Consider the following 25091-nt stretch of genomic DNA (forward strand, 5'->3'; position numbering starts at 1 on the left):
GGAACAAAACTGAAACCTTATGACTAAAACATATTTTATGGTATTGCATTGTCATTGCTATTACTCACTGACAGGAAAAAAACTATATGTCTTATTCTCTAATTTCCGTTGTCATGAATAATAATTTCAGTAAGTAATTTCTTATGTATCTTTTTACTTTCTAAATGTGCTTAATGTGCGACAAGAAAGATCTTGTGGTTAGAAGTGTAACATATAAAAATGGAAGCTTGGAATTACTTTAGATTGCTTATCTGTATTATGCATTATTTTCACTGTTTTTCGGGTAAGTACTTTTTCACAAATTGTTTCGATGAGATCTTGTTTTGTTTTGTGATAGCAATGTATGTAACGATATATCAGTATTGATACAAGTCCATCGTATGACTGAATGAATGAATGATTGTAACAAGAAATATTTAAGCATTGTAAATGTGCCTTCAGCGTGGCGGTGTGTTTGGTTTCTGTGCACAAGTTTCCATTCATTCAATTCTTGCCTTTATATTTCAAAATTTAGCATTTGAGACAATTGAGAAAATCTAAACTTTTACGTTATTCACCTAATGATCAAAACTATCTAATTGCTTTGTCAATTATAACGCAGGACGTAAAACACAGGAACGCTATCTGCTTCCTGGGAAAAATTATGTCAGTATTTATGAAATACTGAAATATTTATTGACGTCTTACTCTTGAAAAATACTACAAAACTTTTCCTGTTCATTGAGTAGCATCTTAACCAGTAAAATGTCTCCATTTTACGCTTGGTCATCTCTGTCAGAAGCTAACATTGTAAACAACAACAATATAATGACCAGGTAAACAAAGTCATTAACATTTCTGACCAATTAATTAACAGGAAACAAAATCATTTATGCCAAAACTTAATGGGAAAAAGCATTCAGCCGTTATAACATTTGCTGGAGTAGTAAACATCAACAATGGCCTAAACATGTAAACAAACCATGAGTATTTCTAAGTAGAATTTGAATTTTCTGCCCTAAACAATATCCGATAAAATAAACACATTGATCAATTAACTGAAAACAGACATGCACTTTATCATTGTGTGGCATGTCTTACAATGAATCATGTATAGTTTCGTGCTTTATTACAGGACATGATACGAAATCAACACCACCAACACAAACTGATGCATTGATAACATTAACAGAAAGTTCCAACAGCTTTACTGAACAAACGTATAATGAAGGTAAGAATTGTTAACTTTCGTGTATGAAATATTGCTTTACCTTTAACATGCTATAGTTATTGTAAAAAAAACAATATTGTTAGAAAGTTGATAGTATTTAATTCGTATTTAAGGCATGATCCACCTAATGGTGAATATTTCAAATGTTCAAAACAATGTTATAGCAATATACTGTATCCAGTGGAACTTGTATGCAAATTGTAAACAACTTTTATGGTATCGTTTTTTTTATATAAATTTTTTTTAAAATGTGTAGAGACTCCTAGCCCCTATTGATTTTTGGTCACGGGGCCCAAAGTCAAGCTCCGGGCCCTTAAACTTTAAAAATTGGTTTTGCTCATAATGGTGAAGGGTTTTAAACCCCTGGCCCTTGAAATTAATAGGTTTATTTAGCCCCTACTGGTTGAAAACCGTTTCGGGGACTTAAAAATCCCTTTTTTCCCGTCATTCCGTCGCCCGTCCCGTCCGTCCGTCCCAATTTGGCCCGGGCCCATACTTGTCATCCATAAGGATTTTAATTTTATTGGCCAAATTTCCCCAGAGAGAGAGTGCAGCGCAAACCCCGCCCCCTAGCCCAAAAGGGGCAAGGTCCAATTGGAGGTAAAAAGGTCAACAGGGCCTTTTTTCCCCTGTCCTCCAAAACCTCCCTCCTGAAGGGATTTAAAAATATTACTTGCAAATGTTCCCCTGAGAGACAAGGTCATGCGAAAAACCCGGACCCCTACTAAAAGGAAAAGGGTCCATTTGGAGGTCAAAGGTAACAGGGCTTTTTTCCTGTCCGGCCCATAACTCTCCCATCAAAAGGGATTTTAATAAACTTGGATAAATGTTCCCCATGATGAGACCTTTGCAAAAAAACCCGGCCCCCTAGCTCAAAGGTAAAGGTCCAATTTGGGGGTAAAAGGGTCAAAGGCTTTTTTCCTGTCGGTCCATAACTCGCCTCCTGAAGGGATTTTAATATTATTGGCAAAAATTCCCCTCATAATAGACTGTGTCATGCAAACTTTCAGACCCGGCAAAAAGGGTAAAGGTCCATTACATAAAATGTTAACATGCTTTAACAGGGTTGTTTGTGCCGGCCCATAACTCTGACATTCTTTAAAGGGATTTTAATTTTACTTGTACAAATGTTCCCCATGGTGAGACGACGTGTCGTGCCAAATCCCGGACCCTTACCCCAAGGTCAAGTCCAATTGGAGGTAAAAAGGTCATAATTTTTTTTTCCTGTCCCGATCCAAAACTCTTTTTCATCCACAAGGGTTTACTATTTGGCATAATTGTTCCCATGATGAGAGCATGTCTGCGCAACCCCCATTCCCTAGTTTAAAAGGTCAAGGTCACCTTTGGAAAAAAGGTCAGTAGGATTTTTTTCCTGCCCTCAAAAACTTTGTTGAAAAACAGGATTTAGTACTTTGGGCAAAAATTTTCCCCCGGGAGAGACAACATGTTTGCGCAAAACCCAACCCCGGGGTTTAAATGTAAAGGGTACACTAGGCCCAAAAGGTCAGACACAGAATGACTTTTGTTGGAGCTTTTCTTCTTATGTTTTGGGGGGATTTTATGTAATTTGGGGCACAAAGTTCCCCAAACAAAAGGGGATTGTCTGGAAAAAACCAGGTCCCTGGTCAAGGTCAAGGTAAATTTTAGGGAAAAAAGGTCAAATTCAAGAATGACTTTGTCCGGATTTCTTTTTCAGATTGAGGGTTTTTGATGTAACGGGCCCAAAATGTTCACCCCATGAGGACCCTTGTTTTTAGAATTAGCCCTTTGTTTACTATAAAAAGATTTTTTTGTAAATTTTTTATTATTTGGGCCGTAGAGAAACGGTCCTTTTCTGTGGTCAAAAGATGTTAAAACCATTTTTTTAGGTTATTTTGACCTTCTCTACCCCGGTAAAAAGTTTCTTTGGACTTATTTTTATAATTTTTTTTTTTTTTTTTTTTTTTTTTTTTTTTTTTAAGATAAAAATTTCCCTTTGTTGGTACTATAAATAATTATAGATAATTTTTTTAAATCGGCAAAAACAACAAATGAAAACAATGTGGGTTTTTTATATCACATTTTAATCCAGGTGTGTTGTTTTTAACATATTTATATAAAAGTACAATATTTTTATACCATTGACAGATATCATTTTATGTGTTATACTGGTAGAGAAAGTTAGGGCCCTTCCCAGAAAGGGGGGGGACTTTGTTTGCATGGCAATTTTCATTCACTTGTTGGTCTTAATGTGTACAGACCTATTGTTTTTTGGGGTCACTGGATCAAAGGCAAGTAAAGGGGACCTGAAACCCTAAAAACGGTTGTTGCTTCATTATATTTTTTAAAATTAAAGAATATGAGACATGTTTTTTATTGCAGATGGGAGGTTCAAGCAAAAGAAAGTGGCCCCTCTCCAAACAACTTCAAGGAGAACATTATTTCTAGCATTTTTCTCCGGGGGGTTGTTTCAAACAAGCAATTGTGCAAAGTTCCCACTGAAGGAAAGTTCACAACAAGGAAAGGGGACCCCCCAATATTCGAGTTCAAAAAGGGTTTTAAATTTGTTTACCGATAAAAAATTTTGCCAATTTTGAATCACCCCCAATTTAAAAAAAAATAGGAGAAGTCTTCATTTTTCAAATCAGTAACAATTTAAGATAGGGCGATTCAAATGACCAATAATATGGAGAAGTAAAATGTACTTAAAAAGTTTTAGGAAATAGAGGAATGTGAAACTTTTTTTTTATTTTTTGGGTGCTATGAAGGCTTTGTCATTGATAAGGGATAATTATTTATTTCTTTGTTTTCAAAAAAGAAAAGTGAAAAGAAAAGGGGTCTCGGGGGTCAAAGCTGGGTAACCAGGTAAAATCAAGGAAAAGTTTGTTAACTCTCTAGAGGTCACAAATTTTGGCTCAAACTTAATGAAATTGGTGAAAGTTACCCCCCAAAAAATCTTGGGCGAGTTTGTTTTGTTAAAACTGGTTTAAAAAAACTAGGTTTCACAAGGTCAAATATAAAAGAAAGGAGTGGCTCCCTAGAGGGAAAAAAAAAGCCGCAAAAATATTGGCGGGCTCCAGAAAAAGATGCATATTAGTGTAAATTACGCTTTGAAAAAAATTGCTTAAAAGAATGTGCGATCTTTTTTAAGCGTAAAAAAAACATATAAAAAAAGTAAGAAACTCCGGAAAAGTTTTTTTAAATGGGTTTAAAAAAAACTTTAATCATCTAAAGTTTTTCGTAACAAAGCTTGGTCAGCATTTTTAAGCGGTGGGATCTAAGATTTTTAAAAAGGGAAACAAACACTAGGGCTTTTTTAAAACCAACAAAACGTTCATTAAAACATATTTAAAGGTTTTGGTATTGTATTGTAAGCCAAAAGTAAACCAAGGGGGAAAAAAAAGCAAAAACTTTGAATGCTGAATTGAAACTGAACTAAAATTTAAATTCATGGGTTTTAAACCCCAAATTTAAGGGAATTTATATGTTAAAAAAACCGTTTTCTTTTTTTTTTTTACTTTTTAAAAATTTTTCAGGAAAAAAAATTACTCCTAGAAAATTTCCCAGTTTTACCATTTTACTCATTCAAAAAAATTATGATGAGAAAAACACCATAGGCCAACAAAATTATCTGGACCCCTGTATTGGTCTTTGAAAAGTGCTTTTGGGGTCGGGGAAAAAGCCCGGGAAAATTTATTTTGGGGGAAAATTCATTTTCTCAACAAAGTGGCAACCTGAAAAATGTATAATATATTTTTTGTACTAAGTTACAAAAAAATACTTATACATAATTGTGTTTTTACTGTTTTAAGACTAGAAGAGCAATGAAAAAAAACAGATATTGCATTTGAAAATTTTAACTTAAAAAAATTTTTTTAAAATGTTGCAAGTTTCTTGTGGGAATTTATTTTTTATTCAGTTTTTAAGTTCTTTGCCCTGAAAACCTAGGTTGTCTTTTGGGGTTTCGAAAAAACTTTAGGAAGTAGGTTTTTTTAAAATTTTAAAATTGGGGACTTTTGATTCAGAAAATTGTTTTTTCAAACTACGTTGATCATTTATGGTCTTGAAAAAAATTTTTTTTCGGTTCTTTTTTTTTAAATTGGGGTTATTCAAAAATGTTCCCTTTGTTGATTGTTTTCCCCTTTTCACCCTTTTTAAGTAAATTTTACAAAAAAAGTTTTGGGTGAAGTGTTTTTTGTAGGTAAAAAAAGTGTACTTTATATAGCGGGCCTCAACGGGCCCTTTCCAGAAAGTTATACCCACTTTTTTTTGCTAAACCAGAGTAAGGTCGGGTGGGGATTTGTTTCCACTCCCCCCGGCATCGGGTCCGCCCCAAAAAACCTTTTATTTTTAATCGAACTCCTCTTAAACCGCCAACCCAAATTTTCTTTAAAAACTTCACAAGAATTGTTTTTTTTGGGGGTTTGGGAAAGTTTGTACAAGGGGGGTTTTTCCGAAAAAATTGAATTCCTTTGCGGGAACCAAAAGGAAAAATTTTAAAAAATCTTCTTCTCAAAAAAAAAGAAGGGCCCTAGGCTTAATATTTGGTGTGAAGCATTCCCCAAATTTGGACTCTAAAAATTTTTATTAAAATTTCATGCCCCCGGGGTCAAAATTGACCCCTTGCCCCGGGGGTCCTTGATTTTACTTAGGAAATTTAAAAATTTCTTCTAAAAAACCAGAAGCCTTGGGGCTTAATTTTTGGGACATTTTGCATTCCCCTAGTGGCCCTCTTAAAAGTTGTTCAAATATGCCCCCGGGACCCAAAATTGACCCCGCCCCAGGGGTCATTGATTTTACATAGTTTTCTATGGGAAAAATTATTAAAATTTAAAAAAAAAAATTTTTAAACCCAGAAGGGCCTAGGCTTGATTTTGACATGTAGTTTTCCCAAAGTGGACCTTAAAAAATGTGTTCAAATCAGGGCCCCCAGGGTAAAAATTTGACCGCCCAGGGTAAACTTGATTTTTATATGGGAAAAAATCTTAAAAATTTTTAAAAATAAACCGGGAAACCCTAGATTTTTGATATTTAAACATAAGCATTCCCTATTTAGACTTCTAAAAATTTTTTAAAAATCATGCCCCCAGGGTCAAATTGACCCAGCCCCGGGGTGTTACTTGATTGTCATAAAAAAATCTTCAAAATTTTCAAAAAAATAAACCAAAAAAGGCCCCTAGACCCTTTAGATATTTGACATGTAGCTTTGCCAAGGGCCCTCTAAAAAATTTTTTTAAAAACCCTGCCCCCAGGTAAAAATTGCCCCCACCCCAGGGGTCACTTGATTTTATATAGGAAAATTTTTTAAAAAAAAATTTCAAAAAAATAAACCAAAAGGGCCCTAGATTTTTTTGGAATTTGACATGTAGCATTGCCTAGTAGACTTCTAAAAAATTTTCAAATCATAAACCCCTGGGGGCCCAAATTTGGAGCCCCCCCCAGGGGGGTTACTTGATTGTCCCCTAAAATCTTAAAATTTGTAAAAAAAACCCCGGGGTTTAAGAATTTTGGAAAATTGATATGTAAAAATTGTAAAAGACTTTCTAAAACTTTGGGGTTTCAAATCAAGACCCCTGGGGTTTAAAATTGGCCCCCCCCCGGGGGGTTACTTGATTATATACCCCCGGAAAATTTCTTTAAAAAAAATTTCTAAAAATCATCGTTTGCATTTGAAACATTTTGCTCATAATACTCAGGTTTTGAGGGGTTTCCGGGGGTCTTCAGGGACCCTTGTTTAGAGAAAACTCCCAAAATTTGTAGCTAAATTTGCTGAAATTTTTCCCAACTTTTAAAAAATTTTGAAAACCCAAATTATGGTGACCCTTTTGTAATGCTCTTTTTCCCTTTAGGGGTTTACCCTTGGGGTAACAATTTGAAAAAAAAATTTACTTCAAAATCACGGGGCCCTTTTACACCAAACTTAACGGGGAAATTTTTCCCTTGGGTTTGCCCCTCCCCAAATTTTTTTTAAAAAATTTAAATTTTCATTTTTTGGAATTGTTATGTAAATTGGTTTGATTTTACTGGTCTACAAAACAGAAAATTTTTTTACTGAAACTTTTACTTGAGGGGGGGGGGGAACATATATTGTATAAAATTTTTTTAGCTCAATTTATACGAAAAATAAGGAGGGCAACCCTCCCCGACCTGGCATTGGGGGCGTCTTTCCGCTTTCCCCCCCTTATTTGGAATTTTTTTTACACTTTCTTTTTTAGCTCACCTGTCTTTTTGTGACAAGGTGAGTTTTTTGTGCCCCCCCTTTCGTCCGGGCCCGTCAGTGGGGGGAGGGGCGTCAACAATTTTTTGTCTGCACGACAGTGGTTTCATTTTGATTTTTTTTTAAACCCCAAAACTTGCACACAACTTGCTTTCCCAAAAGATCCGGTTCCTTTTTTAAAACGAGCCAGACCCCAAAAGGGTTTCCCAGATTTTAGGGCCCCCTGAAAGGGCCAAAATTAGTTTATTTTGCCTTGTCTGAAAAATAGCGTTTTAAATTTATGATTTGTTTTTTCCAAAACTGGCACCAAATTTTGTTAAACCGTGATTTTGGGTTTCCCTTTATGAACTGGCGAGATTCCATTATGGGTTCCAAAATTTTATGGCCCCTGAAAGGCCAGAATTAGTTATTTTGACCTTTTTCTGCAAAATACCCAGCTTCATTTATGATTTTTTTTTAAACCCCAAATTTGGGAACACAATTTTTATCCCCAAAAGATTTTTTTTTTCCTTTCTTGAACTGGCGAGTTTCCCAAATTATGGGTTCCAGAGGGATGGCCCAAAAAGGGGCCAGAATTGGCTATTTTGACATTTTTCTTCCCACAATGGGGAGCTTCTTTTTGATTTAAATTTTTAACCCAAACTTGCAAAAAACTTGTGTCACCATAAGTCTCATTTTCCTTTTTTGGGAACGGCCAGACCCCAAAAAGGGGTTTCCCCGAGTTAGGGCCCCCTAAAAAGGGCCCAAAAATTAGCTATTTTGACCTTTTTCTGAACAATGCGCTTCTTTTTGGGTTTTTGTTTTTAAACCCAAAACCCCTTGCCCAAACTTGTATCACATTGAGACAATTTTACAGGCCCCATTTTTTCGGGGGTTTTCTTTAAGGCAAGGTCACATTAGGGGTCAATGGGTTTATGTGGGCTTGTTTTCTGGGTTATTGCCCTGCATTTGGTGCTCTTGTTTTTCTTTTGGGGAAAAACCCTTTTTTTTATTATGGGAAAGCCCCTGGGGGGCGGGCGGCGTCCACAGACTTTGTCCGAGGGTTTGATCTTCTAATGCATGGGGGGATTTTTAAAAAACTTGGGGACAGTTGTTCACAAACATGAGCGGAGGGGTCATCACAAAAACCCCGGTCCTAGGTCTAAGGTCAAGGTCACCCTTAGTTTTCAAAGGTCAAATTCAAATGACTTTGCTCCGGGCATATCTTTTTATTTTAGAGGGGGGGTTTTTATGAAAGTTGGCACAATTGTTCATCATCATGAGACGGAGTTTTCTTGCGCAAGAACCAGGGTTTCCCCGGTCTTAAAGGCAAGGTCAACTTAGAGGTCAAAAGGGGAAAAAGAAAAAACTTTGTCCCGAGCATTTTTCTTTTTGCATGGAGGTTTTTATTTTAACTTTTAAAACCCAAAAAGGGTTTACCCAAAATGAGGGGGGGAGTGTTCTTGGGGCAAGAACCAGGCCACTAGGTCTAAGGCCCAAGGGGCACAAATTAGGGTCAAAGTTTCAAGAATGAAAACTTTGTTCCCCGGGGCATTTCTTCTTCATGGGTTTGAGGGGTTTTTTTTAACTTGTCAAAAATTTTTTCAAACCCCCATTTAGCCGGAGTGTCATTTTGCAAGAACCAGGTCTCTAAAGGGCTAAGGTCAAGGGCAATTAGAGGTCAAAGGATACAAGAATGAAAACCTTGTCCGGAGCATTTTTTCTTTTGCATAGAGGGATTTTTATTTAAATTGGGGACCCAAAATTTTTCCCCCCCCGGCCCCCAAGTGTCTTGGGGAAGAACCCGGTCCTTTGGTTTTTTAAGGTCAAGGGCACACTTAGGGGGGCCCAAAAGGGCAGATACAAGAATGCTTTGTCTGGGGGCATTTCTTCTTCATTTCATGGAGGGGGTTTTGATGTAACTTGGCACAATTTTACCCATCATGGAGGAATGTCTGCGCAGTTCCTTTCTTTAAAAAAATTTCTTTTCCCTTTTTTGGTTTCTATTTAAAAAAATTAAAATTTTTAACTTTCTTCATTACTTGTCGTAAGGAAAATTTAAAACCCCTTTTTCTTTTAGTACAACATGCATGCTAAACCAATTTTTTTAGGGTTTTTTTTGACCAATCTCTACCTTTGGGAAAATTTTTTGGTGGGCTTACAATTTTTTTTTTGGAAATTTTTTTTTTTTAAAAAATTAACTTCCCCTTTGTTGTTTTTATAATAACTTTTATTGTAAATTTTTTTTTTAATTAACTGGGAGGGAAAAAAACCCAAAACCAATTTTTTTGTGGTCCCAAAATGATGTACTTTCAAATTTTAAAGGGGGGGGGTTTTTTTAAAGGGATCTCAACCCGGAAGGAGTTTTGAGTTGAAATTTTTAAAAAAAAAAAGAAAATTTCAAAAATTTAATACCACAAAATTAAAATTCCATTTGCCCAAAAACAGGTGTTGTGAAAAAAATTTTCTTTTGACGGGCGTATATTGTGACATTCTGGCACTCTTTTTTTATTTAGGGTTTATTTTGTGTTTTATTTATTATGTTAAAAAGTATTTGTTTTGGTTTTTTTTTTTAAAAAATAGATTAAAAAATGTGTTTAAATTTTTTTTGTGATATTTTTTTTTTTTTTTGCCAAAAAAGATATTAAGTGGGATTTGTCCCTAAAAAATGAACAATATTCCCAAAAGTATACAAAATTTTTTATTCAGGGTTTTCCCCATTTGTTCATATTTGGTATTTTTCAAATGCGAAAACAAATCCAGAAAACCCGAAAATTCCCCCCAAATTTTATTTTTTTTTTTAAATTAAAATTTTTTTTTCTTTTCCTCCCTTTTTTCGTACGTATGAAAAAGGAAATTTTGAGAAATGAAAAAGAATTTTAAATTTTTCAATTTGGAAAATTTTTTCGTACGTATGAAAAAAAATTCCCAAAATTTATTTTTTTTTTAAAAATTTTTTTTTTTTTCATTTTTTCATTTGTTCTAGTAAAGAACAAATGCAAGCTGTTTACAAACCCAAAAGTTTTTGAAAGAAAAAGAATTTTTAATGCAGTTTGGAATTTTTTTGTTCGTCCGAACAAATCTGGGCTGTTCGAACAGTTATCAGAATTGAAAAATAATATGGACAGGATTTTTTCGTTTGTACGAACAAAATTCCAAATTGCTTTTTTTTTTAAAAAATAAAAACTTTTTCAGTTCTCTCATTTGTTGTAGTATGGAAAAAAATGATAGGGGAAAATGGGAAAAAGGGAATTTTTTTAAAACGTTTTGGAATTTTTTTTTCGGACGGGCCGAAAAAAAATCTGGGCGGGTTTTAACAGAAAAAAACAGATTGAAAAAAAAAAAATGGACAGGATTTGTTTCGAAAGAACAAAAAATTCCCAAAAGGGATTTTTTTAAGAATTTAAATTTTTTTTTAGTTCTTCATTTGTTTGTACGTATGAACAATTTCCGACTGTTCGTAGTACGAACAAAAAGTTTGTGAGAAATGAAAAAGAATTTTTTTTAAAACAGTTTGATTTTGTTCGTACGTTCCGAACAAAACTGGGCTGTTGAAAAGAATATCAAAAACTGAAAAAAAATTTTGGGGCCGGATTTGTTCGTACTTACGAAAAAAAATTCCAATTTTCATTTTTTTAAGAAAAAAAATTTTTTTTCAGTTTCTCATTTGTTCGTACGTCCCAACAAACTGGGCTGTTTGAACAGAAAAATCAGAATTGAAAAAAATTTTGGAACAGGGTTTGTTCGTACGTACGAACAAAAAATTTCCCAAAATTTCCAAATTTTTTTTTAAAAATTAAAAATTTTTTTTCAGTTTTCTCAAATTTTTCGTTCGGGACGAAAAAAAAAATCAGGTGTTCATGCGTAACGAACAAAAAGATTTGTGAGAAAAAGAAAAAGAAATTTTAAGCTATTTTGGAATTTTGTTCGAAAGTTTCGAAAAAAATCTGAGCGTTTTTTAACCCGTGTCAGAATCTGAAAAATAATACGGAAATTTTGGGTTATTGTTTTATTGTATTAACAAACCGGATTTGTTCGTAAAGGACGAAAAAAAATTCCAAATTTTCATTTAAAAATGTGAGAAAAGAAAAAAGAATTTGTAAATTTTATTTGGAATTTTGTTCGTAAGTACGAACAAATTTTTATTTTCTGTTGCTGTGGTCTGCGATTTCTTCAATTTTTGCTGTGATTTTCACCGGTAAAAACGCCATATAGCGGCAAAAAAGAGGGACAGACCGGAAGATCCTCTTTTATTCCGGAAGCAGATAATGGCTTTTTACGTTATATTGAAATGAATGATTAAATATGTAAATGCTCTCTTGAAAGCATAAATCGTAACCAAAAAAGAATAAGAACAGACTCGGTTTGATTGAAGCTTTTCATGAGAGGTAATGAAATGTGCAACACCTCTCATGGTCTCTATGATACCAAAGAACCACAAAATACAGCAACAAGGAAGTGAAATGAATATGAACCAGTCCATTTCCAAACTGAATGTTGTTCAGAACGATACATTTTAAACTGTATGAATATGTTGTACTTGATCAGTTCTGGACATATATAATTTCGGACAAGTATATGACAAGATCATGTCGTGTCATTAACTTCAGAAGGTGAAACTATGTTTTGATTTCACACAAAATGAGGCCGAATGCGAACATTTTTGAGTTTCTGTTTTTAAAGCGTTTCAATTTCTCAATTTCAAATGTGTTTTTTATCGCGTCAATAAATGTGGACATATTTTTTACAGCTTTGATTTGCCGCTCACTAAGAAACACATACCTTCAACTCCGCACATTTTAGTGTTTAATATGTCGGGAACCAGTCATAATCATATTCTCGTAACAGTGCGCTTCCAAGGTAATCAACCAATACTTTGACCCCGTGTTATTATATTGTGTGTCCTTTTGAACAATGGAATTATATTTAATGTATATGAAACACAGTGCAATAAATAGAATTTCTCCAGAGCTGATGCCAGGATAAGGCGTGATTAGGCCTACTCATATTTCATTACCTCCTATGAACCGAGTGTGATATTATTATTATTATTATCATAATAATAATAATAATAATAATGATAATAATAATTAATAATATAATAATAATAAGCGTTTTTCAAGATTCAAAGAATATATTAAGATTTCCGGTCCGAGTTATTATGTTAAAAACAGTGAAATTTTTTTTTTCATTTATACAAGATGTTGCAAATTGAATTATGATCTGTTTTGACAACAGCTCGACAAAGCGAGCGCTTATACTGGCGCTGAAGGCTGACCAACACTGGACCGCAGATGGAAGAAGATGTGCCAACATCTAAGACATTCGAGATGTCTCTGCAGCAAGCCTACAGACATAGATACAGCGTTCAAAGAAGGATCATTGAAAAGTATAGACTTTTTAACAAACAATTACCTAGCTCAAAACAATTTCCTGATTTTAATGTTGTGTTTAAGAGCTCATTGTTAACACAAGGTATAGAATCTTTTAAAAGGGATATCAAAATTTTCTAAAGTTTAATATGACATTGAAACATCTGACAACTTCAATAATTCAAAATAATATCAAAAAATTAGTATGTATGTGTAGTTCACTTTAGTCATGTTTACATATCTTAATAATGAGCACACGCACCTTTAAATTCTATTTACAATGTGCTCTTAGACATTCTGTGACCTGTCAGACAGCGGTTTAGTCCGCAGTACCTGAGATTTTGTGCACACTATGCAAGGTTGTGTGCGCACTGTATAAGGTCTGGTGGGCAGTACTTGAGGTTTGGTGCGCAGTACTTGAGGTTTGGTGGGCAGTACTTGAGGTCTGGTGGGCAGTACTTGAGGTCTGGTAGGCAGTACTTGAGGTTTGGTGGGCAGTACTTGAGGTCTGGTGAGCAGCACTTGAGATCCGGTGCGCAGTACTTGAGGTCTGGTGCGCAGTACTTAAGGTCTGGTGGGCAGTACTTGAGGTCTGATGGGCAGTACTTGAAGTCTGGTGGGCAGTACTTGAAGTCCGGTGGGCAGTACTTGAGGATTGGTGCGCGCTTTCCGAGGTATGTTACGCACTTTGTAAGGTCTGGTGGGCAGTACTTGAAGTCTGATGGGCAGTACTTGAAGTCTGGTGGGCAGTACTTGAAGTCCGGTGGGCAGTACTTGAGGATTGGTGCGCGCTTTCCGAGGTATGTTACGCACTTTGTAAGGTCTGGTGGGCAGTACATGAGGTCTGGTGTTATTTGTCCATATGTTGTTTAAATGTCAGTTACATTCCTGGAGACGGCGCTTTAAAAAAAAATAAGCACACGCACCTTTAAATTTTATTTACAATGTGCTCTTAGACATTCTGTGACCTGTCAGACAGCGGTTTAGTCCGCAGTACCTGAGATTTTGTGCACACTATGTAAGTTTGTGTGCACACTGTATAAGATCTGGTGGGCAGTACTTGAGGTTTGGTGCGCAGTACTTGAGGTTTGGTGGGCAGTACTTGAGGTCTGGTGGGCAGTACTTGAGGTTTGGTGGACAGTACTTGAGGTTTGGTGGACAGTACTTGAGGTCTGGTGAGCAGCACTTGAGATCCGGTGCGCAGTACTTGAGGTCTGGTGCGCAGTACTTAAGGTCTGGTGGGCAGTACTTGAGGTCTGGTAGGCAGCACTTGAGGTCGGGTGCGCATTTTCCGATGTTTGTTGCACACTGTATAAGGTCTGGTGGACAGTACTTGAAGTCTGATGGGCAGTACTTGAAGTCTGGTGGGCAGTACTTGAAGTCTGGTGGGCAGTACTTGAGGATTGGTGCGCGCTTTCCGAGGTATGTTACGCACTTTGTAAGGTCTGGTGGGCAGTACATGAGGTCTGATGGGCAATACCTGAGTTCTGGTGCGCAGTACCTGAGGTCTGGTGGACAGTACGTGAAGTCTGGTGCGCACTTCCCGAGGTTTGTTGCGCACTTTGTAATGTCTGGTGCAGTTAACCGGTTTAAACTCTCGATTGTTTTTCTCTTTGACTATTCCATTGCGGTGTGACATTGTACTACTTTCTTTATTTTATTTGTCCATATTGTTTAAATGTCAGTTACATTCCTGGAGACGGCGCTTTTGTTACATTGTTTCTTCCTGATGGATTTTTTTCTCTGAAGTTTTTAATGCAGTTTTTGAAATGTTGTATGATATTAAGTCATTCGATATTTAATAAATCTGAATTAATTTCAGGTTCCGATGTAAAATGGCGAAACCACAAAAAAAAGAAAAAAATCCAGGCCTTGCACCTTGGCGCAGTCGCGCGACGTCAGTCGATACAAGTAAGTGATGTTGTCTGCTTATAGAACACAACGTCAGTCGATACAAGTAAGTGATGTCGTCTGCTTATAGAACACAACGTCAGTCGATACAAGTAAGTGATGACGTCTGCTTATAGAACACAACGTCAGTCGATACAAGTAAGTGATGTTGTCTGCTTATAGAACACAACGTCAGTCGATACAAGTAAGTGATGTCGTCTGCTTATAGAACACAACAGGAAACATATAATCGTCAAACATGCGTTAATTGTTATTATCTTTCAAGCATGAAGATATATCTTTATTCTCGTATTTTACTATACTAATTCACTAGTCTGTATTCAGACTTACAGACCTAGGAGGTAACTCCTGGGGCAGTTTAAATTTTGTGTAATTACGCCCCTTTCTCTTCTCAAAACAAAGAACAAATTTTAGAGGTATTCTGCTAACATAATAAAAATAAAGAAAGTAAAAAATTAAAAAAAAAATATCTTTCACTTCAAAAACAACAAAAAAAAAATCTAGCCATACTACTTGTTGACTAGCAGTTCGCGTTTTGAAACCTAATGTTTGAATTTCTCTATCAAATTTCAGCCAGTACGTTAATGGCACAGTCACCCAGGGAAACATCAGAAAGTCGAGCGCCCTCTAATAATCATCCTCATTCCTGGAAAGATGGTGATATAGCGCCACCTGTAAGAGTGTGACAGACATCGCAGTCTAACCTCGTGGAAATCGTCTGCAGGCTCAACCTTTTAGCAGAGTATACAAATAGATAACATGTCGTTTTAAGATCTATAAGTTCCATTTGCTTTACAAAACGAAGAATGCATAATTTTCCGATTTTAATTACTGTTCATTTACGGCTTGTGAAATCAAGGTTTAGTTTGCACAAGGTGACATTTGGTGAGCACTGCGTTAGGTTAAGTGTGGGTGCGCACAGACTGGTTTAAACTCTCCAGAATTGGTTCTACCTCGACTGTTCCATAACGACGTCGCATTACACTACTTAGTATATTTGTTGGTGGCTGCTGCCACCAGTGTTAAAAAGAATACTCTGTTTGAGAATTCTTGTCAGTTCTTAAGACCATCCTAACAACACAACCAAAAATAGTTCCAGGCTTTCCAGGGAAATGATTATCTACACAACGTGCAGAATATGCAATGCTACAATATATGCCTTAATACCATTTTTAATGTAAATTCGGCAACTAAAATCAATACAAACTGAAATCAACGTTTTAATTAAAACAACCACGTGTATGAATACAAATATGCAAATTTATGATCACGTGAATAAACGTTGACCTCATGTCACCTGAACTGAGCGATGATATTGATTAGCTATTGCATAGTACTGCCCTAGAGGTCACGTAGCTTATAACGTAGAAAAGATAGAAAGCTAGCCGGGAATCCAGACTGACAATTCAAACATGTTTCCTAACCGCATTGTCACATGTATAACTCCCGAAATATAAGACTGTATTTGATAAAGAACGATGACTTCTAATAGCAATAATCTACAGATTATATACATCTACAGATAATCCACGGCTAAAAATAGAAACGGAATTTCAACGGAAAAGTTTCCGAACATTTCCGGTCCACAGACAATACCAGTTTGTACCTACCATAGCTTTTCCAGCAAGTTGTGACAATTTTCAAGTATGTCAGAATAAACTTAAATGTTCGTCAATCATAGCTATCAAATTATAAGATATTATATTAATGCAACCCTAGTGATCTAAGAATGTTACCGAATTTTAGACAGTATTGTCTCGTTGTCGTTTCAAACACTCGAAAATATGACCACATGTTAATTAGGCTATTTATAGAAAATCGATAATCAGCAGAGATACGGATTTCCTCAGGCGTTGCTACTGCCAATTAACACTAATTAGCGCACTAATTTGGTAAGATGATTTATGAACAGAACAGAACAGGGCAGTAATTTATTGATATAACTTGAACATGTACAGTTCATCGTTATATTAAGAACAAAATATAATTAAACATGCTTTGCAATACGTGAGTGAACAAAACAAAAGAATATTCAGTTAACATTCATTTAATATTGTTTGCAATGTGACCTGCCATGAGAATCAAAGACATGTATGTTTTCTAAATAATATTCACTCACGGATAATCTTCCTTCAGCAAATGTACAACATAAGATACTATATTAATGCATAGATACACATGTATTCGGTACAATTTCGTCTAACAAAACACGAGTTATCAACGGGCGCACCGATGATATTAATACTCGCCTTTTAGAAACGGCAATATGTCAGACTGTAACAAGCCATCGGATAACAGATTTGACCAACTTAAAAATTGAATTGTTTTAAGACAGATTCTGCTCACTTCAGTCGCACCAGGAGTAAACCAACATAGTGCATTTGTGACCAGCATGGACCTGCGGATCCGCATGCACAGTCTGGTCAGGATCCATGCTGTTCGCTAACGGTTTCTCTAGTTGCAATAGGCTTTGAAAGCGAACAGCATGGATCCTGACCAGACTACACGGATGCACAGGCTGGTCTGGACCCATGCTGGTCGCAAACGCACTATGTTGGATTTCTCATGGGCGGCTCAAAATATCTGGATTGATACAAATATGTATAAAAATTAAAACGGTTTCGTTTCGCCAGTTACATAATTTATTTTTCGACTTTTCTCTCGGTCTGACTAAAGTTGTAAGTTTGCCAATGTCTAACATTTTTGCGAAGCCTGCTGTTATGTCTAGCGGACTTTTGAGTATAACAGATGGAGTGATAATTAATGCGCCTCTTAAATACACTGGCTGCAGAACTGAAATTCTGAGGTGCATTTGTGGTGCATGTTTTATGCTGTTTTCTTCCACAAAAATCTCATGAAAACCAAAGTTATCCGATAAGGACTAAATCAGTGTGTATATAATTAATGATAGGCACTGTCCAAAAGCTTTAGAAAGAAATCTTAAAAGCTGAATGGTTTGTAGAAAAAGCTTCATGACTGGCAATGAAAAAAGGATTAATTTTGAAACCAAAGCTGAATAGTTTGCCCCCCCCCCCCCCCCCCCCCCCCCCCCCCAAAAAAAAAATGTTCTTCTCAGGTTTATATTAAGAATTCCTCAAATGTCACTTTCTTTGTAATATTTTGCACATTGATTAGCAGCCACCATCAGCGCTTTGAGCGCTTTGATTTTAACTTTGTAATTTATGTGTTTGCTTGGTATTTGTTTATTGTGTTAATGACAGTATTATGATAAAGAAGGGTTAAGTTTCCTGTTGGAACATAGTTTCTTTATTTCTAATTGAAATCTTTTAAGTTAATGAGTTTATGAAATGTTGATATTTAGATTTTCGACAGTTACTAGTAGTTATCAAATATAAATTCAAATTGGTTTTATTCAGGTACAAATGTGCCCCTGGGCACAGTCGAACAATGTCCACCGATACTAGTAAGTAATGTCGTCTGCTTTTGAACACAACGGCAAACATTTCTTAAAACTGTGTATACTACTGTTTCAATTTCACGAAAGTAGAACTGAGACAAATATATCTACTGACGCTGGTTATATTTTTAGGAGATAACTCCAGAGGCTGTTCGTATTTTTAATATAATTATGTCCCTTACCTTCTCAGCCTAGAAATATTGAAAGCACTTGTTTGAAAATAAAAAAAAAACAACGATTAGTTTGTTTGTAGACAGACAATTAGGAAACGATCAATTGCCGTTCAGACACTTAATGTTTTAATTTCTTCATCAAATTCCAGCTAGTACGTCAATGCCACAGTCTGTTTCCGACAAAAACTAACAGGTCTTTCTGGGAAACATCAGACGGTGGAGCGCCCTCTAGTCACAAGTAGTCGTCTGCGTTCCTGGGAAGGTGGTGATACAGCGCCACCTGTAGGAGTGACACAAACATTACAGTCAAACCTCGAGGAAATCGACTGCAAACTCAACTATTTAGCAAAGTATACAAATATAACATGTCGTTTTAAGATCTACGTGTTTTCTTTCACTTCATACCGTTGAAGAGATTCGTGTAACATACTTTTATTTTCCAAACGCATTTAAATAATATTATAGTGATTTTAGTATTTTGTATTTTCACATCCTAAATGAAATTTAGTCAAGTTAGCTTTGTTAAGTTATCTTTGAAATAACTGAAGTGGTCATACTGAAAATAGAATGTTAAGAAATTGAAAGTGTATTTTCTCATTTCAACATTTATTTACCAAATGCAACGTACAAAATGCATCATCTTTATTTACTGTTGTCACTTCTATCAAACGTAATACATTACGACTGAACGTGAATTCCTTTTTTTTTCAGCGGAATGCAGAATTTTGAATATCAACTCTGTGATATTACTGTAATGTTGCTTGGACAGAAATCAACCATGCTTAGAGAGAAAGTGCCGGAACTGGTTCACCCTCCTACAACGTAATCCATAAGTCGAGGTCCTCGACTTGTCAAATCTATAAATGATCTCTTTAGACTTCTCGATAATTTGCGACTTCACAGAAAAGTCTGCAAGATTTTTCTGACTGACTGATGAAAACATTTTTTATGAAATGTGCAACGTGCAATTTTCAATCTTCATGATCAAAGATCGATATTCAAATCTCCAAATCATCTCGCATTTTAATGCTATCATTAGTATGAATGTGCAAAATAGAGTTTTTATTGACTGTCGGCAATATTTTATCTATCCAGCATTTATTGCTCCGAACTGAAATTAGAACATGTTACACACAAGACTTCTCATGTTCAAAACCGTGTCTTCTGTCTTCTGTCATTTTACCAACTTTCGCCCTATTCTGGCTGATTTTATACAATTTTCTTGCAGTTTTATTCGTAGAATATTATAAAATGACCTCGAAAAGCTCAGTTTTTGTCCAGTGTTTGTCGATTCTGATATGTTTATAGTCTGATATTTACCACGGAACTCTGATTGAAAGAGGGAAGACGTCAAAAATGAATGACGAGACGACAAGGTTTAAGAAGAGGTCGTATAATGCTATCAAAGGACGGAAAACTGTTACAGAGTCCGGTCAATTGTGCACCATTAAATTTCAAGTTCTTTCTTACCACACATTTTCATCTGCCGCTAATAAGTTGGGCGGATTTGTGTTTTCTCTTCGCATGAAGTGTTTTAATCTAGTATATTGGTTGTCTCCCGTAAGAACTCTTTATGAGGCCCTATTCTGGGTAACGCGTGTTATTTCTTGTTACCATATCCGAAAAATCCCGACAGATTGGTTGGTGCCTGAGCCCAGAAGCGCAACGACACCAGCATATCCAGACTGATTCTGCAGATTTTATAATACGAAAATAACCTGGACTAAAGCTAATCTAGCATAAAACTTGCAATATGAATACAGGCCTCTATTGTTCTAAAACGCTTCTTTTTTTTATGAAATGCGCTGGAATTTCTGTTATACAGTGTTAATAATTGTTAATAAATGTTTGAACAAAAGACTGATTGTTAGTAAATGTTTGAACAAAAGACATACCCTCGTATGGATAAATCGAGCAATAATCATAGTGCAAGAGTTGTAAAAATATATTTTGGCAAAAAGTGGACAGGTGTTCAAATGAAAAAATACACAAAATCACATTTTTTGAAGATACACGCGCGGTTAATTAAACACAACAATGTTTCTGTTTCAACAGTATTCATTATTTCGGCATTATTAAATCATTTAGCCTCAATTCGGAGATAGGTTTATGTTACTGTCCAAAAAACTGATTAAACAAACACATTTAGTATGTTGTTGTAAATTATCATAGTCTTATTCTTGTAAGACATGCGCTTGTTCAAATCTTATTATATGCTAAGAAAAAATGATTCCAGCTGAATACAATCATTTGTTTTATTCTAGAGGAAATTAGTTTTTAATATATATTATCATTTTAGAAATGAATTATTTATTTTTGGAGCTCATGCGAAATGAAAGGATCGATATATCTATGATTCGCGCTAGCAATTCATGTTTAATTTGCCTACCCTATTTAGTCATTCATTTCGCAGGAACTCCGATCTTTTTTATTTTTTTTCTTTATTCATTTCTTAATAGACTTCCTTCCCTTTTTTACACAAGGCTATATAATAAATTTTATACATTGTGTTGCATTTGACATTAAAATCCGTTCCCGACCATTCTGTTTACCATACAGAACAACCGCGACGTCATCTAAGGAACGTTTTCCCTGACTCTACGCGGACGTCATCAATACAGCGGTCTGTTATCACTAAGCAATTGTCGTTACTTTGGTGCATTTTTTTTCCTGTTCAAAGTCACTAAAATGGCACAATTTCGTCTAATGCTTGTAGTAGAACTCAGATGCAAGAATTAATATCAGTATAGAAAGAACCTGCTTGAGTTAGTTCACATCTCACTTTGATAGTTTTCGAAATGTAGTGTTCAAAATAAATGCCTGTCAGGTCTATGGAAATCTTACATTAAGTATAAACTGGAGTTATAATAGATACAAATAAGTTCCATTTCTATTTCAATTTATCAGCAGCTAACTACTGAGCGAATGTAAAATAACACTAGCAGACGTTACGATAAATCTTTATATTACGCTTCCGGCCATTTCATGGTGCAGACGACAGCTAGTGTTAACGTCCATACCTTTCCGGGAACAAGTTAATCATTTTCAAGACAGCCGCTCTACTTTGTTTCGAGCGCCTTAACAGTCTAAATCTTAGTAACCTGGCAAAAGCTCAACCCACCAGGCTAGCGTCATAGTGCTGAAGAGACAAAATAACACACCAGGCTAGCGACACAGTGCTGAAGAGACAAAATAACACACCAGGCTAGCAACATAGTGCTGAAGAGACAAAATAACACACCAGGCTAGCGACATAGTGCTGAAGAGACAAAATAACACAACAGGCTAAATAACACACCAGGCTAGCGACATAGTGCTGAATGGGACAAAATAACACACCAGGCTAGCGACATAGTGCTGAATGGGACAAAACAACACACCAGGCTAGCGACATAGTGCTGAAGAGACAAAATAACACACCAGGCTAGCGTCATAGTGCTGAAGGGACAAAATAACACACCAGGCTAGCGTCATAGTGCTGAAGGGACAAAATAACACACCAGGCTAGCGACATAGTGCTGAAGAGACAAAATAACACACCAGGCTAGCGTCATAGTGCTGAAGAGACAAAATAACACACCAGGCTAGCGACATAGTGCTGAAGGGACAAAATAACACACCAGGCTAGCGACATAGTGCTGAAGAGACAAAATAACACACCAGGCTAGCGTCATAGTGCTGAAGAGACAAAATAACACACCAGGCTAGCGACATAGTGCTGAAGGGACAAAATAACACACCAGGCTAGCGACATAGTGCTAAAGAGACAAAATAACACACCAGGCTAAATAACACACCAGGCTAGCGACATAGTGCTGAAGAGACAAAATAACACACCAGGCTAGCGACATAGTGGTGAACGGGACATAATTAAACATGTTACGTAAACCGCCGTCTGCAATGAAATGGCTATCCTACTTGCTGGGCGTCGACGCCTGCATCCTGCCGCGTCTGTACCAGAGCTATCCTACTTGCTGGGCGTCGACGCCTGCATCCTGCCGCGTATGTACCAGAGCTATCCTACTTGCTCGGCGTTGACGCCTGCATCCTGCCGCGTCTGCACCAGAGCTATCCTACTTGCTTGGCGTCGACGCCTGCATCCTGCCGCGTCTGTACCAGAGCTATCCTACTTGCTGGGCGTCGACGCCTGCATCCTGCCGCGTCTGTACCAGAGCTATCCTACTTGCTCGGCGTCGACACCTGCATCCTGCCACGTCTGCACCAGAGCTGTCCTACTTGCTGGGCGTTGACGCCTGCATCCTGCCGCGTCTGTACCAGAGCTATCCTACTTGCTCGGCGTGGACGCCTGCATCCTGTCGCATCTGCACATTGGTTTAAGCTTTGATCTCTTTATCTTTGTAATTATTTGATGGATTTGTTTCAAACTTAAACAGTTATTCCTCATCATCATCCACAACATATGACACAAGGACCATTACTGTTGTACCTATATTTCATCATTCCCACTTTTTACTGAGAATTTCAGGTTAAAGTTTAGATGCACTTTCATTCTATCTCATTCATTACTAAATGGATTGTATTCAAACTTAGTTAAAGCAGTTGTTTAAACTTATCACCCACATCATACAACACAATTCGCATAACTCAGGCCTAAGTTTTTTTCCATGAGTTACGTTTTTTTTTTTTAATTTAAGGTTACTTTTGATCTATTTTCACTTTATGTCTCTTATAACTAAATGTATTTGGATTTCAAACTTAAAAGTAATTATTCATTATTATCACCCACATTATATGACACAAGGTCCATAACTCTTTCACCAGTACTCTAGGATTTATGTCCCCGTTTTGCTTACAATTTTACTTATTTAGTTTTTGATACACTTTATCCTTACCTCTCTTATTATTTTTTGGACACAGACTCAAGCTATTGTCCATGGCAAGATCTTCATCCACCATTGAAGTCATTAAAAACACCATCGGCAGCTCCAGTGTCCTCAGATGTTCCAACTTATACTATCCAGCATTGAAACAGTCGAGCGTGTTGTCTCCTGTGACAGCTGTCGTTTTCTACGTATTAAATAGATTCAGTGAGCAAACACACACGCGAGCTTTTCTGCTGAAACATCAAAGATGTCTTTCTTTGTTATACCCAAAGTCACGTCGACCAACGTCTTCTTTTCTGATAATGAGGCCAGCTTAAAAATGCTAAGGCAAAAGCTCAGCGATGTATGGCATTCTGTAAACGTCCTCTACTTGTTTCTGAGGATAAGATGTACGAGTCAAATTATCAAATCTGGGAGAAAGACGACAGATGTAACTCGACAGATGCCAGACAATCCACATATACAAAGTTTAGGTAGATGCCAGACAATCCACATATACAAAGTTTAGGTAGATGCCAGACAATTCACATAATACAAAGTTTAGGTATATGCCAGACAATCAACATATACAAAGTTTAGGTAGATGCCAGACAATCCACATAATACAAAGTTTAGGTAGATGCCAGACAATCCACATATACAAAGTTTAGGTAGATGTCAGACAATACACATATACAAAGTTTAGGTAGATGCCAGACAATCCATATAATACAAAGTTTAGGTAGATGTCAGACAATCCACATAAACAAAGTGTAGGTAGATGCCAGACAATCCACATATACAAAGTGTAGGTAGATGCCAGACAATCCACATATACAAAGTTTAGGTAGATGCCAGACAATCCACATAATACAAAGTTTAGGTAGATGTCAGACAATCCACATATACGAAGTTTAGGTAGATGTCAGACAATCCACATATACAAAGTTTAGGTAGATGTCAGACAATCCATATGTACAAGGTTTAGGTAGATGCCAGACATTCCACATAATACAAAGTTTAGGTAGATGCCAGACAATCCACATATACGAAGTTTAGGTAGATGTCAGACAATCCACATATACAAAGTTTAGGTAGATGCCAGACAATCCACATAATACAAAGTTTAGGTAAATGTCAGACAATCCACATATACAACGTTTAGGTAGATGTCAGACAATCCACATATACAACGTTTAGGTAGATGCCAGACAATCCACATATACAAAGTTTAGGTAGATGTCAGACAATCCACATATACAAAGTTTAGATGAGCTTAAAATGATGCGGATTGTCATCAATTCGCTTTTTATCTTTAGTTATACAAGGACGAACGTTTGGGCATTTGGTATTGTCACAACACCACATGCGTTCTCAAAAAAAACTTAGTACGTGAAAGATTTACTGCCATGATAAAAATCACCTTATTTGGCGGATCTCAATTTTTATAATTGTCGGACTCTGGACAAACACGATGTCCTCTGGTGAAACACATTAAAATGACTTAAATCATGTCTAAAAAATGTAGCTCCTTAAACAGAGTCCCTCTATCACTGCAAGAATACAGTGTCTTTGCTGGATTTATACTGATATAATAAAGAAATAACGCAATTTTAAACTCAGTTACATCTATTTATTACTTCTATATTTCTATGGATTGTGAATAAAGAACTTGCACAATTTTGACATATCATATTGCAAAATATTACATTTTTTCTGACACAGAGCCCGTAATATGCATGCATTAAAACAGTCATAAAAATAAAACAAAATATACAAGCGTATCACAATGAGTGAAATCAATACTCTGCAAAAAGCATTATACATTTCATGAAATATTATCACAAAACTGATACAGCGCAGCCGTGCATATATCGTACTGATGACCTGAATTCGTACACCGTCGACGAAAATGGAAAAAACTTGATTTAGGCCCTATCATGATATTTAAGATAATGTTTATTCTTTAAGTGTATCAAAAATGGCAGTATTCTTATCAGCTGAGAATT

Source organism: Mercenaria mercenaria, chromosome 16 (genome assembly GCF_021730395.1).
Source record: "Mercenaria mercenaria strain notata chromosome 16, MADL_Memer_1, whole genome shotgun sequence".
Taxonomy (NCBI): domain Eukaryota; kingdom Metazoa; phylum Mollusca; class Bivalvia; order Venerida; family Veneridae; genus Mercenaria; species Mercenaria mercenaria.